Source organism: Rhipicephalus microplus, chromosome 2, assembly GCF_043290135.1.
Source record: "Rhipicephalus microplus isolate Deutch F79 chromosome 2, USDA_Rmic, whole genome shotgun sequence".
NCBI classification, from domain to species: Eukaryota; Metazoa; Arthropoda; class Arachnida; order Ixodida; family Ixodidae; genus Rhipicephalus; species Rhipicephalus microplus.
In genome coordinates this window covers 157,959,732-157,969,909 of record NC_134701.1, presented here as the reverse complement: position 1 = coordinate 157,969,909, position 10,178 = coordinate 157,959,732, and the positions used below count along the sequence as shown (strand labels likewise).

The 10,178-nt window shown below is 50.9% G+C and overlaps 36 non-coding genes across 36 annotated transcripts; all 36 read left to right on the top strand.

Annotated features, from left to right (window-relative positions):
• The first annotated feature begins 68 nt into the window (after positions 1-68).
• On the top strand, positions 69-150 carry TRNAI-UAU (transfer RNA isoleucine (anticodon UAU)). The gene has a single exon. It is a non-coding gene; the product is annotated as a tRNA-Ile (tRNA).
• A 73-nt stretch (positions 151-223) lies between these two features.
• Positions 224-305, top strand: TRNAQ-UUG (transfer RNA glutamine (anticodon UUG)). The gene has a single exon. It is a non-coding gene; the product is annotated as a tRNA-Gln (tRNA).
• Positions 306-378: 73 nt separating this feature from the next.
• Positions 379-460, top strand: TRNAL-UAG (transfer RNA leucine (anticodon UAG)). Its single transcript has one exon. It is a non-coding gene; the product is annotated as a tRNA-Leu (tRNA).
• A 228-nt stretch (positions 461-688) lies between these two features.
• On the top strand, positions 689-770 carry TRNAL-UAG (transfer RNA leucine (anticodon UAG)). Its single transcript has one exon. It is a non-coding gene; the product is annotated as a tRNA-Leu (tRNA).
• Positions 771-1,134: 364 nt separating this feature from the next.
• Positions 1,135-1,216, top strand: TRNAL-UAG (transfer RNA leucine (anticodon UAG)). The gene has a single exon. It is a non-coding gene; the product is annotated as a tRNA-Leu (tRNA).
• Positions 1,217-1,289: 73 nt separating this feature from the next.
• TRNAL-UAG (transfer RNA leucine (anticodon UAG)) lies at positions 1,290-1,371 on the top strand. The gene has a single exon. It is a non-coding gene; the product is annotated as a tRNA-Leu (tRNA).
• A 73-nt stretch (positions 1,372-1,444) lies between these two features.
• TRNAI-UAU (transfer RNA isoleucine (anticodon UAU)) lies at positions 1,445-1,526 on the top strand. The gene has a single exon. It is a non-coding gene; the product is annotated as a tRNA-Ile (tRNA).
• Positions 1,527-1,907: 381 nt separating this feature from the next.
• Positions 1,908-1,989, top strand: TRNAL-UAG (transfer RNA leucine (anticodon UAG)). Its single transcript has one exon. It is a non-coding gene; the product is annotated as a tRNA-Leu (tRNA).
• Positions 1,990-2,062: 73 nt separating this feature from the next.
• TRNAL-UAG (transfer RNA leucine (anticodon UAG)) lies at positions 2,063-2,144 on the top strand. The gene has a single exon. It is a non-coding gene; the product is annotated as a tRNA-Leu (tRNA).
• A 211-nt stretch (positions 2,145-2,355) lies between these two features.
• TRNAL-UAG (transfer RNA leucine (anticodon UAG)) lies at positions 2,356-2,437 on the top strand. The gene has a single exon. It is a non-coding gene; the product is annotated as a tRNA-Leu (tRNA).
• A 228-nt stretch (positions 2,438-2,665) lies between these two features.
• On the top strand, positions 2,666-2,747 carry TRNAL-UAG (transfer RNA leucine (anticodon UAG)). The gene has a single exon. It is a non-coding gene; the product is annotated as a tRNA-Leu (tRNA).
• A 228-nt stretch (positions 2,748-2,975) lies between these two features.
• Positions 2,976-3,057, top strand: TRNAL-UAG (transfer RNA leucine (anticodon UAG)). Its single transcript has one exon. It is a non-coding gene; the product is annotated as a tRNA-Leu (tRNA).
• Positions 3,058-3,285: 228 nt separating this feature from the next.
• Positions 3,286-3,367, top strand: TRNAL-UAG (transfer RNA leucine (anticodon UAG)). Its single transcript has one exon. It is a non-coding gene; the product is annotated as a tRNA-Leu (tRNA).
• A 228-nt stretch (positions 3,368-3,595) lies between these two features.
• TRNAL-UAG (transfer RNA leucine (anticodon UAG)) lies at positions 3,596-3,677 on the top strand. The gene has a single exon. It is a non-coding gene; the product is annotated as a tRNA-Leu (tRNA).
• Positions 3,678-4,041: 364 nt separating this feature from the next.
• TRNAL-UAG (transfer RNA leucine (anticodon UAG)) lies at positions 4,042-4,123 on the top strand. The gene has a single exon. It is a non-coding gene; the product is annotated as a tRNA-Leu (tRNA).
• A 73-nt stretch (positions 4,124-4,196) lies between these two features.
• Positions 4,197-4,278, top strand: TRNAL-UAG (transfer RNA leucine (anticodon UAG)). The gene has a single exon. It is a non-coding gene; the product is annotated as a tRNA-Leu (tRNA).
• Positions 4,279-4,351: 73 nt separating this feature from the next.
• On the top strand, positions 4,352-4,433 carry TRNAI-UAU (transfer RNA isoleucine (anticodon UAU)). The gene has a single exon. It is a non-coding gene; the product is annotated as a tRNA-Ile (tRNA).
• A 381-nt stretch (positions 4,434-4,814) lies between these two features.
• Positions 4,815-4,896, top strand: TRNAL-UAG (transfer RNA leucine (anticodon UAG)). The gene has a single exon. It is a non-coding gene; the product is annotated as a tRNA-Leu (tRNA).
• A 73-nt stretch (positions 4,897-4,969) lies between these two features.
• TRNAL-UAG (transfer RNA leucine (anticodon UAG)) lies at positions 4,970-5,051 on the top strand. The gene has a single exon. It is a non-coding gene; the product is annotated as a tRNA-Leu (tRNA).
• A 211-nt stretch (positions 5,052-5,262) lies between these two features.
• Positions 5,263-5,344, top strand: TRNAL-UAG (transfer RNA leucine (anticodon UAG)). The gene has a single exon. It is a non-coding gene; the product is annotated as a tRNA-Leu (tRNA).
• Positions 5,345-5,572: 228 nt separating this feature from the next.
• Positions 5,573-5,654, top strand: TRNAL-UAG (transfer RNA leucine (anticodon UAG)). The gene has a single exon. It is a non-coding gene; the product is annotated as a tRNA-Leu (tRNA).
• Positions 5,655-5,882: 228 nt separating this feature from the next.
• On the top strand, positions 5,883-5,964 carry TRNAL-UAG (transfer RNA leucine (anticodon UAG)). Its single transcript has one exon. It is a non-coding gene; the product is annotated as a tRNA-Leu (tRNA).
• Positions 5,965-6,483: 519 nt separating this feature from the next.
• On the top strand, positions 6,484-6,565 carry TRNAL-UAG (transfer RNA leucine (anticodon UAG)). Its single transcript has one exon. It is a non-coding gene; the product is annotated as a tRNA-Leu (tRNA).
• A 73-nt stretch (positions 6,566-6,638) lies between these two features.
• Positions 6,639-6,720, top strand: TRNAL-UAG (transfer RNA leucine (anticodon UAG)). The gene has a single exon. It is a non-coding gene; the product is annotated as a tRNA-Leu (tRNA).
• Positions 6,721-7,103: 383 nt separating this feature from the next.
• Positions 7,104-7,185, top strand: TRNAL-UAG (transfer RNA leucine (anticodon UAG)). Its single transcript has one exon. It is a non-coding gene; the product is annotated as a tRNA-Leu (tRNA).
• Positions 7,186-7,258: 73 nt separating this feature from the next.
• TRNAL-UAG (transfer RNA leucine (anticodon UAG)) lies at positions 7,259-7,340 on the top strand. The gene has a single exon. It is a non-coding gene; the product is annotated as a tRNA-Leu (tRNA).
• A 55-nt stretch (positions 7,341-7,395) lies between these two features.
• Positions 7,396-7,477, top strand: TRNAL-UAG (transfer RNA leucine (anticodon UAG)). Its single transcript has one exon. It is a non-coding gene; the product is annotated as a tRNA-Leu (tRNA).
• Positions 7,478-7,550: 73 nt separating this feature from the next.
• Positions 7,551-7,632, top strand: TRNAL-UAG (transfer RNA leucine (anticodon UAG)). Its single transcript has one exon. It is a non-coding gene; the product is annotated as a tRNA-Leu (tRNA).
• Positions 7,633-7,705: 73 nt separating this feature from the next.
• On the top strand, positions 7,706-7,787 carry TRNAL-UAG (transfer RNA leucine (anticodon UAG)). Its single transcript has one exon. It is a non-coding gene; the product is annotated as a tRNA-Leu (tRNA).
• A 383-nt stretch (positions 7,788-8,170) lies between these two features.
• On the top strand, positions 8,171-8,252 carry TRNAL-UAG (transfer RNA leucine (anticodon UAG)). Its single transcript has one exon. It is a non-coding gene; the product is annotated as a tRNA-Leu (tRNA).
• Positions 8,253-8,325: 73 nt separating this feature from the next.
• On the top strand, positions 8,326-8,407 carry TRNAL-UAG (transfer RNA leucine (anticodon UAG)). Its single transcript has one exon. It is a non-coding gene; the product is annotated as a tRNA-Leu (tRNA).
• A 228-nt stretch (positions 8,408-8,635) lies between these two features.
• Positions 8,636-8,718, top strand: TRNAP-UGG (transfer RNA proline (anticodon UGG)). The gene has a single exon. It is a non-coding gene; the product is annotated as a tRNA-Pro (tRNA).
• A 73-nt stretch (positions 8,719-8,791) lies between these two features.
• TRNAL-UAG (transfer RNA leucine (anticodon UAG)) lies at positions 8,792-8,873 on the top strand. Its single transcript has one exon. It is a non-coding gene; the product is annotated as a tRNA-Leu (tRNA).
• Positions 8,874-8,946: 73 nt separating this feature from the next.
• On the top strand, positions 8,947-9,030 carry TRNAL-UAG (transfer RNA leucine (anticodon UAG)). The gene has a single exon. It is a non-coding gene; the product is annotated as a tRNA-Leu (tRNA).
• Positions 9,031-9,411: 381 nt separating this feature from the next.
• TRNAL-UAG (transfer RNA leucine (anticodon UAG)) lies at positions 9,412-9,493 on the top strand. Its single transcript has one exon. It is a non-coding gene; the product is annotated as a tRNA-Leu (tRNA).
• A 210-nt stretch (positions 9,494-9,703) lies between these two features.
• TRNAL-UAG (transfer RNA leucine (anticodon UAG)) lies at positions 9,704-9,785 on the top strand. Its single transcript has one exon. It is a non-coding gene; the product is annotated as a tRNA-Leu (tRNA).
• Positions 9,786-10,178: the final 393 nt, after the last annotated feature.

The following is a 10,178-nucleotide window of genomic DNA, read 5'->3' as shown; positions in this document are numbered from 1 at the left end:
TTGCCTTTACAAAATGCGTTCTTTGAAAAAGGCTATGATTAACCGGAGCATGCGTTAGTTAAACTGTCGGTAGCGTGGCCGAGTGGTCTAAGGCACTGGTTTTATGCACCAGTCTCTTCGGGGGCGTGGGTTCGAATCCCACCACTGCCACACTTTTGCCTTTACAAAATGCGTTCCTTGAAAAAGGCAATGATTAACCGGAGCATGCGTTAGTTAAACTGTCGGTAGCGTGGCCGAGTGGTCTAAGGCGCTAGTTTTTGGCACCAGTCTCTTCGGGGGCGTGGGTTCGAATCCCACCGCTGCCACACTTTTGCTTTTACAAAATGCGTTCCTTGAAAAAGGATATGATTAACGGGAGCACGCGTTAATTAAACTGGTGGTAGCGTGGCCGAGTGGTCTAAGGCGCTGGTTTTAGGCACCAGTATCTTCGGGGGCGTGGGTTTGAATCCCACCGCTGCCACTCTTTTACTTTTAAAAACTACGTTCCTTGAAAAAGGCTATGATTAAGCGGAGCATGCGTTAGGTAAACTGTCGGTAGCGCTGCCGAGTGTTCTAAGGCGCTGGTTTTATCCACCAGCCCCTTCAGTGGCGTGGGCTCGAATCCCAGCACTGTCACACTTTTGCCTTTGCAAAATGCGTTCTTTGAAAAAGGCTATGATTAACCGGAGCATGCGTTAGTTAAACTGTCGGCAGCGTGGCCGAGTGGTCTAAGGCCCTGGTTTTAGGCACCAGTCTCTTCGGGGGCGTGGGTTCGAATCCCACCGCTGCCACACTTTTGCTTTTACAAAATGCGTTCTTTGAAAAAGGATATGATTAACGGGAGCACGCGTTAGTTAAACTGTCGGTAGCGTGGCCGAGTGGTCTAAGGCGCTTGTTTTAGGCACCAGTCTCTTCGGGGACGTGGGTTCGAATTCACCGCTGCCACACTTTTGCCTTTACGAAATTCGTTCCTTGAAAAAGGCTATGATTAACTGGAGCACGCGTTAGTTAAACTGTCGGTACCGTTGCCGAGTGGTCTAAGGCGATGGTTTTAGGCACCAGTCTCTTTGGGGGCGTGGGTTTGAATCCGACCGCTGCCACACTTTTCCTTGAAAAAGGCTATGATTAACTGGAGCGTGCGTTACTTAAACTGTCGGTAGCGTGGCCGAGTGGTGTATGGTGCTGGTTTTAGGCACCAGTTTCTTCGGGGCTGTGGGTTCGAATCCCACCGCTGCCCCACTTTTGCCTTTACAAAATGCGTTCCTCTAAAAGGGCTATGATAAACCGGAGCATGCGTTAGTTAAACTGTCGGTAGCGTGGCCGAGTGTTCTAAGGCGCTGGTTTTAGGCACCAGTCTCTTCGGGTGCGTGGGTTCGAATCCCACCGCTGCCACACTTTTGCCTTTACAAAATGCGTTCTTTGAAAAAGGCTATGATTAACCGGAGCATGCGTTAGTTAAACTGTCGGTAGCGTGGCCGAGTGGTCTAAGGCACTGGTTTTATGCACCAGTCTCTTCGGGGGCGTGGGTTCGAATCCCACCACTGCCACACTTTTGCCTTTACAAAATGCGTTCCTTGAAAAAGGCTATGATTAACCGGAGCATGCGTTAGTTAAACTGTCGGTAGCGTGGCCGAGTGGTCTAAGGTGCTAGTTTTGGCACCAGTCTCTTCGGGGGCGTGGGTTCGAATCCCACCGCTGCCACACTTTTGCTTTTACAAAATGCGTTCCTTGAAAAAGGATATGATTAACGGGAGCACGCGTTAGTTAAACTGGCGGTAGCGTGGCCGAGTGGTCTAAGGCGCTGGTTTAAGGCACCAGTCTCTTCGGGGTGTCGGTTCGAATCCCACTACTGTCACACTTTTGCCTTTACAAAATGCGTTCCTTGAAAAAGGCTATGTTTAACCGGAGCATGCGTTAGTTAAACTGTCGGTAGCGTGGCCGAGTGGTCTAAGGCGCTGGTTTTAGGCACCAGTCTCTTCGGGGGCGTGGGTTCGAATCCAACCGCTGCCACACTTTTGCCTTTACAAAATTCGTTCCTTGAAAAAGGCTATGATTAACTGGAGCACGCGTTAGTTAAACTGTCGGTAGCGTGGCCGAGTGGTCTAAGGCGCTGGTTTTAGGCACCAGTCTCTTTGGGGGCGTGGGTTTGAATCCTACCGCTGCCACACTTTTCCTTGAAAAAGGCTATAATTAACTGGAGCGTGCGTTAGTTAAACTGTCGGTAGCGTGGCCGAGTGGTGTTAAGGCGCTGGTTTTAGGCACAAGTTTCTTCGGGGGCGTGAGTTCGAATCCCACCGCTGCCCCACTTTTGCCTTTACAAAATGCGTTCCTCTAAAAAGGCTATGATTAACCGGAGCATGCGTTAGTTAAACTGTCGGTAGCGTGGCCGAGTGGTCTAAGGCGCTGGTTTTAGGCACAAGTCTCTTCGGGGGCGTGGGTTCGAATCCCACCGCTGCCACACTTTTGTTTTTACAAAATGCGTTCCTTGAAAAAGGCTACGATTAACCGGATCACGCGTTAGTTCAACTGTCGGTAGCGTGGCAGAGTGGTCTAAGGCGCTGGTTTTAGGCACAAGCCTCTTCGGGGGCGTGGGTTCGAATCCCACCGCTGTGACACTTTTGCCTTTACAAAATGCGTTCCTTGAAAAAGGCTATGATTAACCGGAGCATGCGATAGTTAAACTGTCGGTAGCGTGGCCGAGTGGTCTAAGGCGCTGGTTTTAGGCACCAGTATCTTCGGGGGCGTGGGTTTGAATCCCACCGCTGCCACTCTTTATCTTTTGAAAACTACGTTCCTTGAAAAAGGCTATGATTAAGCGGAGCATGCGTTAGGTAAACTGTCGGTAGCGCTGCCGAGTGGTCTAAGGCGCTGGTTTTATCCACCAGCCCCTTCAGTGGCGTGGGCTCGAATCCCAGCACTGTCACACTTTTGCCTTTGCAAAATGCGTTCTTTGAAAAAGGCTATGATTAACCGGAGCATGCGTTAGTTAAACTGTCGGCAGCGTGGCCGAGTGGTCTAAGGCGCTGGTTTTAGGCACCAGTCTCTTCGGGGGCGTGGGTTCGAATCCCACCGCTGCCACACTTTTGCCTTTACAAAATGCGTTCCTTGAAAAAGGCTACGATTAACCGGATCACGCGTTAGTTCAACTGTCGGTAGCGTGGCAGAGTGGTCTAAGGCGCTGGTTTTAGGCACAAGTCTCTTCGGGGGCGTGGGTTCGAATCCCACCGCTGTGACACTTTTGCCTTTACAAAATGCGTTCCTTGAAAAAGGCTATGATTAACCGGAGCATGCGATAGTTAAACTGTCGGTAGCGTGGCCGAGTGGTCTAAGGCGCTGGTTTTAGGCACCAGTATCTTCGGGGGCGTGGGTTTGAATCCCACCGCTGCCACTCTTTTACTTTTAAAAACTACGTTCCTTGAAAAAGGCTATGATTAAGCGGAGCATGCGTTAGGTAAACTGTCGGTAGCGCTGCCGAGTGTTCTAAGGCGCTGGTTTTATCCACCAGCCCCTTCAGTGGCGTGGGCTCGAATCCCAGCACTGTCACACTTTTGCCTTTGCAAAATGCGTTCTTTGAAAAAGGCTATGATTAACCGGAGCATGCGTTAGTTAAACTGTCGGCAGCGTGGCCGAGTGGTCTAAGGCCCTGGTTTTAGGCACCAGTCTCTTCGGGGGCGTGGGTTCGAATCCCACCGCTGCCACACTTTTGCTTTTACAAAATGCGTTCTTTGAAAAAGGATATGATTAACGGGAGCACGCGTTAGTTAAACTGTCGGTAGCGTGGCCGAGTGGTCTAAGGCGCTTGTTTTAGGCACCAGTCTCTTCGGGGACGTGGGTTCGAATTCACCGCTGCCACACTTTTGCCTTTACGAAATTCGTTCCTTGAAAAAGGCTATGATTAACTGGAGCACGCGTTAGTTAAACTGTCGGTACCGTTGCCGAGTGGTCTAAGGCGATGGTTTTAGGCACCAGTCTCTTTGGGGGCGTGGGTTTGAATCCGACCGCTGCCACACTTTTCCTTGAAAAAGGCTATGATTAACTGGAGCGTGCGTTACTTAAACTGTCGGTAGCGTGGCCGAGTGGTGTATGGTGCTGGTTTTAGGCACCAGTTTCTTCGGGGCTGTGGGTTCGAATCCCACCGCTGCCCCACTTTTGCCTTTACAAAATGCGTTCCTCTAAAAGGGCTATGATAAACCGGAGCATGCGTTAGTTAAACTGTCGGTAGCGTGGCCGAGTGTTCTAAGGCGTTGGTTTTAGGCACCAGTCTCTTCGGGTGCGTGGGTTCGAATCCCACCGCTGCCACACTTTTGCCTTTACAAAATGCGTTCTTTGAAAAAGGCTATGATTAACCGGAGCATGCGTTAGTTAAACTGTCGGTAGCGTGGCCGAGTGGTCTAAGGCACTGGTTTTATGCACCAGTCTCTTCGGGGGCGTGGGTTCGAATCCCACCACTGCCACACTTTTGCCTTTACAAAATGCGTTCCTTGAAAAAGGCTATGATTAACCGGAGCATGCGTTAGTTAAACTGTCGGTAGCGTGGCCGAGTGGTCTAAGGTGCTAGTTTTGGCACCAGTCTCTTCGGGGGCGTGGGTTCGAATCCCACCGCTGCCACACTTTTGCTTTTACAAAATGCGTTCCTTGAAAAAGGATATGATTAACGGGAGCACGCGTTAGTTAAACTGGCGGTAGCGTGGCCGAGTGGTCTAAGGCGCTGGTTTAAGGCACCAGTCTCTTCGGGGTGTCGGTTCGAATCCCACTACTGTCACACTTTTGCCTTTACAAAATGCGTTCCTTGAAAAAGGCTATGTTTAACCGGAGCATGCGTTAGTTAAACTGTCGGTAGCGTGGCCGAGTGGTCTAAGGCGCTGGTTTTAGGCACCAGTCTCTTCGGGGGCGTGGGTTCGAATCCAACCGCTGCCACACTTTTGCCTTTACAAAATTCGTTCCTTGAAAAAGGCTATGATTAACTGGAGCACGCGTTAGTTAAACTGTCGGTAGCGTGGCCGAGTGGTCTAAGGCGCTGGTTTTAGGCACCAGTCTCTTTGGGGGCGTGGGTTTGAATCCTACCGCTGCCACACTTTTCCTTGAAAAAGGCTATAATTAACTGGAGCGTGCGTTAGTTAAACTGTCGGTAGCGTGGCCGAGTGGTGTTAAGGCGCTGGTTTTAGGCACAAGTTTCTTCGGGGGCGTGAGTTCGAATCCCACCGCTGCCCCACTTTTGCCTTTACAAAATGCGTTCCTCTAAAAAGGCTATGATTAACCGGAGCATGCGTTAGTTAAACTGTCGGTAGCGTGGCCGAGTGGTCTAAGGCGCTGGTTTTAGGCACAAGTCTCTTCGGGGGCGTGGGTTCGAATCCCACCGCTGCCACACTTTTGCCTTTACAAAATGCGTTCCTTGAAAAAGGCTACGATTAACCGGATCACGCGTTAGTTCAACTGTCGGTAGCGTGGCAGAGTGGTCTAAGGCGCTGGTTTTAGGCACAAGCCTCTTCGGGGGCGTGGGTTCGAATCCCACCGCTGTGACACTTTTGCCTTTACAAAATGCGTTCCTTGAAAAAGGCTATGATTAACCGGAGCATGCGATAGTTAAACTGTCGGTAGCGTGGCCGAGTGGTCTAAGGCGCTGGTTTTAGGCACCAGTATCTTCGGGGGCGTGGGTTTGAATCCCACCGCTGCCACTCTTTATCTTTTGAAAACTACGTTCCTTGAAAAAGGCTATGATTAAGCGGAGCATGCGTTAGGTAAACTGTCGGTAGCGCTGCCGAGTGGTCTAAGGCGCTGGTTTTATCCACCAGCCCCTTCAGTGGCGTGGGCTCGAATCCCAGCACTGTCACACTTTTGCCTTTGCAAAATGCGTTCTTTGAAAAAGGCTATGATTAACCGGAGCATGCGTTAGTTAAACTGTCGGCAGCGTGGCCGAGTGGTCTAAGGCGCTGGTTTTAGGCACCAGTCTCTTCGGGGGCGTGGGTTCGAATCCCACCGCTGCCACACTTTTGCTTTTACAAAATGCGTTCTTTGAAAAAGGATATGATTAACGGGAGCACGCGTTAGTTAAACTGTCGGTAGCGTGGCCGAGTGGTCTAAGGCGCTTGTTTTAGGCACCAGTCTCTTCGGGGACGTGGGTTCGAATTCACCGCTGCCACACTTTTGCCTTTACGAAATTCGTTCCTTGAAAAAGGCTATGATTAACTGGAGCACGCGTTAGTTAAACTGTCGGTACCGTTGCCGAGTGGTCTAAGGCGATGGTTTTAGGCACCAGTCTCTTTGGGGGCGTGGGTTTGAATCCGACCGCTGCCACACTTTTCCTTGAAAAAGGCTATGATTAACTGGAGCGTGCGTTACTTAAACTGTCGGTAGCGTGGCCGAGTGGTGTATGGTGCTGGTTTTAGGCACCAGTTTCTTCGGGGCCGTGGGTTCGAATCCCACCACTGCCCCACTTTTGCCTTTACAAAATGCGTTCCTCTAAAAGGGCTATGATTAACCGGAGCATGCGTTCGTTAAACTGTCGGTAGCGTGGCCGAGTGTTCTAAGGCGCTGGTTTTAGGCACCAGTCTCTTTGGGGGCGTGGGTTCGAATCCCACCGCTGCCACGCTTTTGCCTTTACAAAATGCGTTCCTTGAAAAAGGCTATGATTACCAAGAGCATGCGTTAGTTAAACTGTCGGTAGCGTGGCCGAGTGGTCTAAGTCGCTAGTTTTAGGCACCAGTCTCTTCGGGGGCGTGGGTTCGAATCCCACCGCTGCCACACTTTTGCCTTTACAAAATCCGTTCCTTGAAAAAGGCTATGATTAACCGGAGCTTGCGTTAGTTAAACTGTCGGTAGCGTGCCCGAGTGGTCTAAGGCGCTGGTTTCAGGCAACAGTCTCTTCTAGGGCGTGGGTTCGCATCCCACCGCTGCCACACTTTTGCCTTTACAAAATGCGTTCCTTGAAAAAGGCTATGATTAACCGGAGCATGCGTTAGTTAAACTGTCGTTAGCGTGGCCGAGTGGTCTAAGGCGCTGGCTTTAGGCACCAGTCTCTTCGGAGGCGTGGGCTCGAATCCCACCACTGTCACACTTTTGCCTTTACAAAATGCGTTCTTTGAAAAAGGCTATTATTAACTGGAGCATGCGTTAATTGAACTGTCGGTAGCGTGGCCGAGTGGTCTAAGGCGCTGGTTTTAGGCACCAGTCTCTTCGGGGGCGTGGGTTCGAATCCCACCGCTGCCACACTTTTGCCTTTACAAAATGCGTTCCTTGAAAAAGGCTATGATTAAGTGGAGCACGCGTTAGTTAAACTGTCGGTAGCGTGGCCGAGTGGTCTAAGGCGCTGGTTTTAGGCGCCAGTCTCTTTGGGGGCGTGGGTTTGAATCCTACCGCTGCCACACTTTTTCTTGAAAAAGGCTATGATTAACTGGAGCATGCGTTAGTTGAACTGTCGGTAGCGTGGCCGAGTGGTCTAAGGCGCTGGTTTTAGGCACCAGTCTCTTCGGGGGCGTGGGTTCGAATCCCACCGCTGCCACACTTTTGCCTTTACAAAATGCGTTTCTCTAAAAAGGCTATGATTAACCGGAGCATGCGTGAGTTAAACTGTCGGTAGCGTGGCCGAGTGGTCTAAGGCGCTGGTTTTAGGCACCAGTCTCTTCGGGGGCGTGGGTTCAAATCCCACCGCTGCCACACTTTTGCCTTTACAAAATACGTTCCTTGAAAAAGGCTATGATTAACCGGAGCATGCGTTAGGTAAACGGTCGGTAGCGTGGCCGAGTGGTCTAAGGCGCTGGTTTTAGGCACCAGTCTCTTCGGGGGCGTTGGCTCGAATCCCACCGCTGCCACACGTTTGTCTTTACAAATTGCGTTCCTTGAAAAAGGCTATGATTAACCGAAGCATGCGTTAGTTAAACTGTCGGTAGCGTGGCCGAGTGGTCCAAGGCGCTGGTTTTATGCACCAGTCCCTTCGGCGGCGTGGGCTCGTATCCCACCACTGTCACACCTTTGCCTTTAGAAAATGCGTTCTTTGAAAAAGGCTATGATTAACCGGAGAATGCGTTGGTTAAACTGTCGGTAGCGTGGCCGAGTGGTCTAAGGCGCTGGTTTTAGGCAGCAGTCTCTTCGGGGGCATGGGTTCGAATCCAACCGCTGCCACACTTTTACCTTTACAAAATGCGTTCCTCTGAAAAGGCTATGATTAACCGGAGCATGCGTTAGTTAAACTGTCGGTAGCGTGGCCGAGTGGTCTAAGGCGCTGGTTTTAGGCACAAGTCTCTTCGGGGGCGTAGGTTCGAATCCCACCGCTGCCGCACTTTTGCCTTTACAAAATGCGTTCCTCTAAAAAGGCTATGATTAACCGGAGCATGCGTTAGTTAAACTGTCGGTAGCGTGGCCGAGTGGTCTAAGGCGCTGGTTTTAGGCACAAGTCTCTTCGGGGGCGTGGGTTCGAATCCCACCGCTGCCACACTTTTGCCTTTACAAAATGCGTTCCTTGAAAAAGGCTATGATTAACCGGAGCATGCGTTAGTTAAACTGTCGGTAGCGTGGCCGAGTGGTCCAAGGCGCTGGTTTTAGGCAACAGTCCCTTCGGCGGCGTGGGCTCGTATCCCACCACTGTCACACCTTTGCCTTTACAAAATGCGTTCTTTGAAAAAGGCTATGATTAACTGGAGCGTGCGTTAGTTAAACTGTCGGTAGCGTGGCCGAGTGGTGTTAAGGCGCTGGTTTTGGGCACAAGTTTTTTCGGGGGCGTGGGTTCGAATCCCACCGCTGCCCCACTTTTGCCTTTACAAAATGCGTTCCTCTAAAAAGGCTATGATTAACCGGAGCATGCGTTAGTTAAACTGTCGGTAGCGTGGCCGAGTGGTCTAAGGCGCTGGTTTTAGGCACAAGTCTCTTCGGGGGCGTGGGTTCGAATCCCACCGCTGCCACACTTTTGCCTTTACAAAATGCGTTCCTTGAAAAAGGCTACGATTAACCGGATCACGCGTTAGTTCAACTGTCGGTAGCGTGGCAGAGTGGTCTAAGGCGCTGGTTTTAGGCACCAGTCTCTTCGGGGGCGTGGGTTCGAATCCCACCGCTGTGACACTTTTGCCTTTACAAAATGCGTTCCTTGAAAAAGGCTATGATTAACCGGAGCATGCGATAGTTAAACTGTCGGTAGCGTGGCCGAGTGGTCTAAGGCGCTGGTTTTAGGCACCAGTATCTTCGGGGGTGTGGGTTTAAATCCCACCGGTGCCACTCTTTTACTTTTAAAAACTACGTTCCTTGAAAAAGGCTATGATTAAGCGGAGCATGCGTTAGGTAAACTGTCGGTAGCGCTGCCGAGTGGTCTAAGGCGCTGGTTTTATCCACCAGCCCCTTCAGTGGCGTGGGCTCGAATCCCAGCACTGTCACACTTTTGCCTTTGCAAAATGCGTTCTTTGAAAAAGGCTATGATTAACCGGAGCATGCGTTAGTTAAACTGTCGGCAGCGTGGCCGAGTGGTCTAAGGCGCTGGTTTTAGGCACCAGTCTCTTCGGGGGCGTGGGTTCGAATCCCACCGCTGCCACACTTTTGCTTTTACGAAATTCGTTCCTTGAAAAAGGCTATGATTAACTGGAGCACGCGTTAGTTAAACAGTCGGTAGCGTTGCCGAGTGGTCTAAGGCGATGGTTTTAGGCACCAGTCTCTTTGGGGGCGTGGGTTTGAATCCGACCGCTGCCACACTTTTCCTTGAAAAAGGCTATGATTAACTGGAGCGTGCGTTACTTAAACTGTCGGTAGTGTGGCCGAGTGGTGTATGGTGCTGGTTTTAGGCACCAGTTTCTTCGGGGCCGTGGGTTCGAATCCCACCGCTGCCCCACTTTTGCATTTACAAAATGCGTTCCTCTAAAAAGGCTATGATTAACCGGAGCATGCGTTAGTTAAACTGTCGGTAGCGTGGCCGAGTGTTCTAAGGCGCTGGTTTTAGTCACCAGTCTCTTTGGGGGCGTGGGTTCGAATCCCACCGCTGCCACGCTTTTGCCTTTACAAAATGCGTTCCTTGAAAAAGGCTATGATTACCAGGAGCATGCGTTAGTTAAACTGTCGGTAGCGTGGCCGAGTGGTCTAAGTCACTGGTTTTAGGCACCAGTCTCTTCGGGGGCGTGGGTTGGAATCCCACCGCTGCCACACTTTTGCCTTTACAAAATCCGTTCCTTGAAAAAGGCTATGATTAACCGGAGCTTGCGTTAGTTAAACTGTCGGTAGCGTGC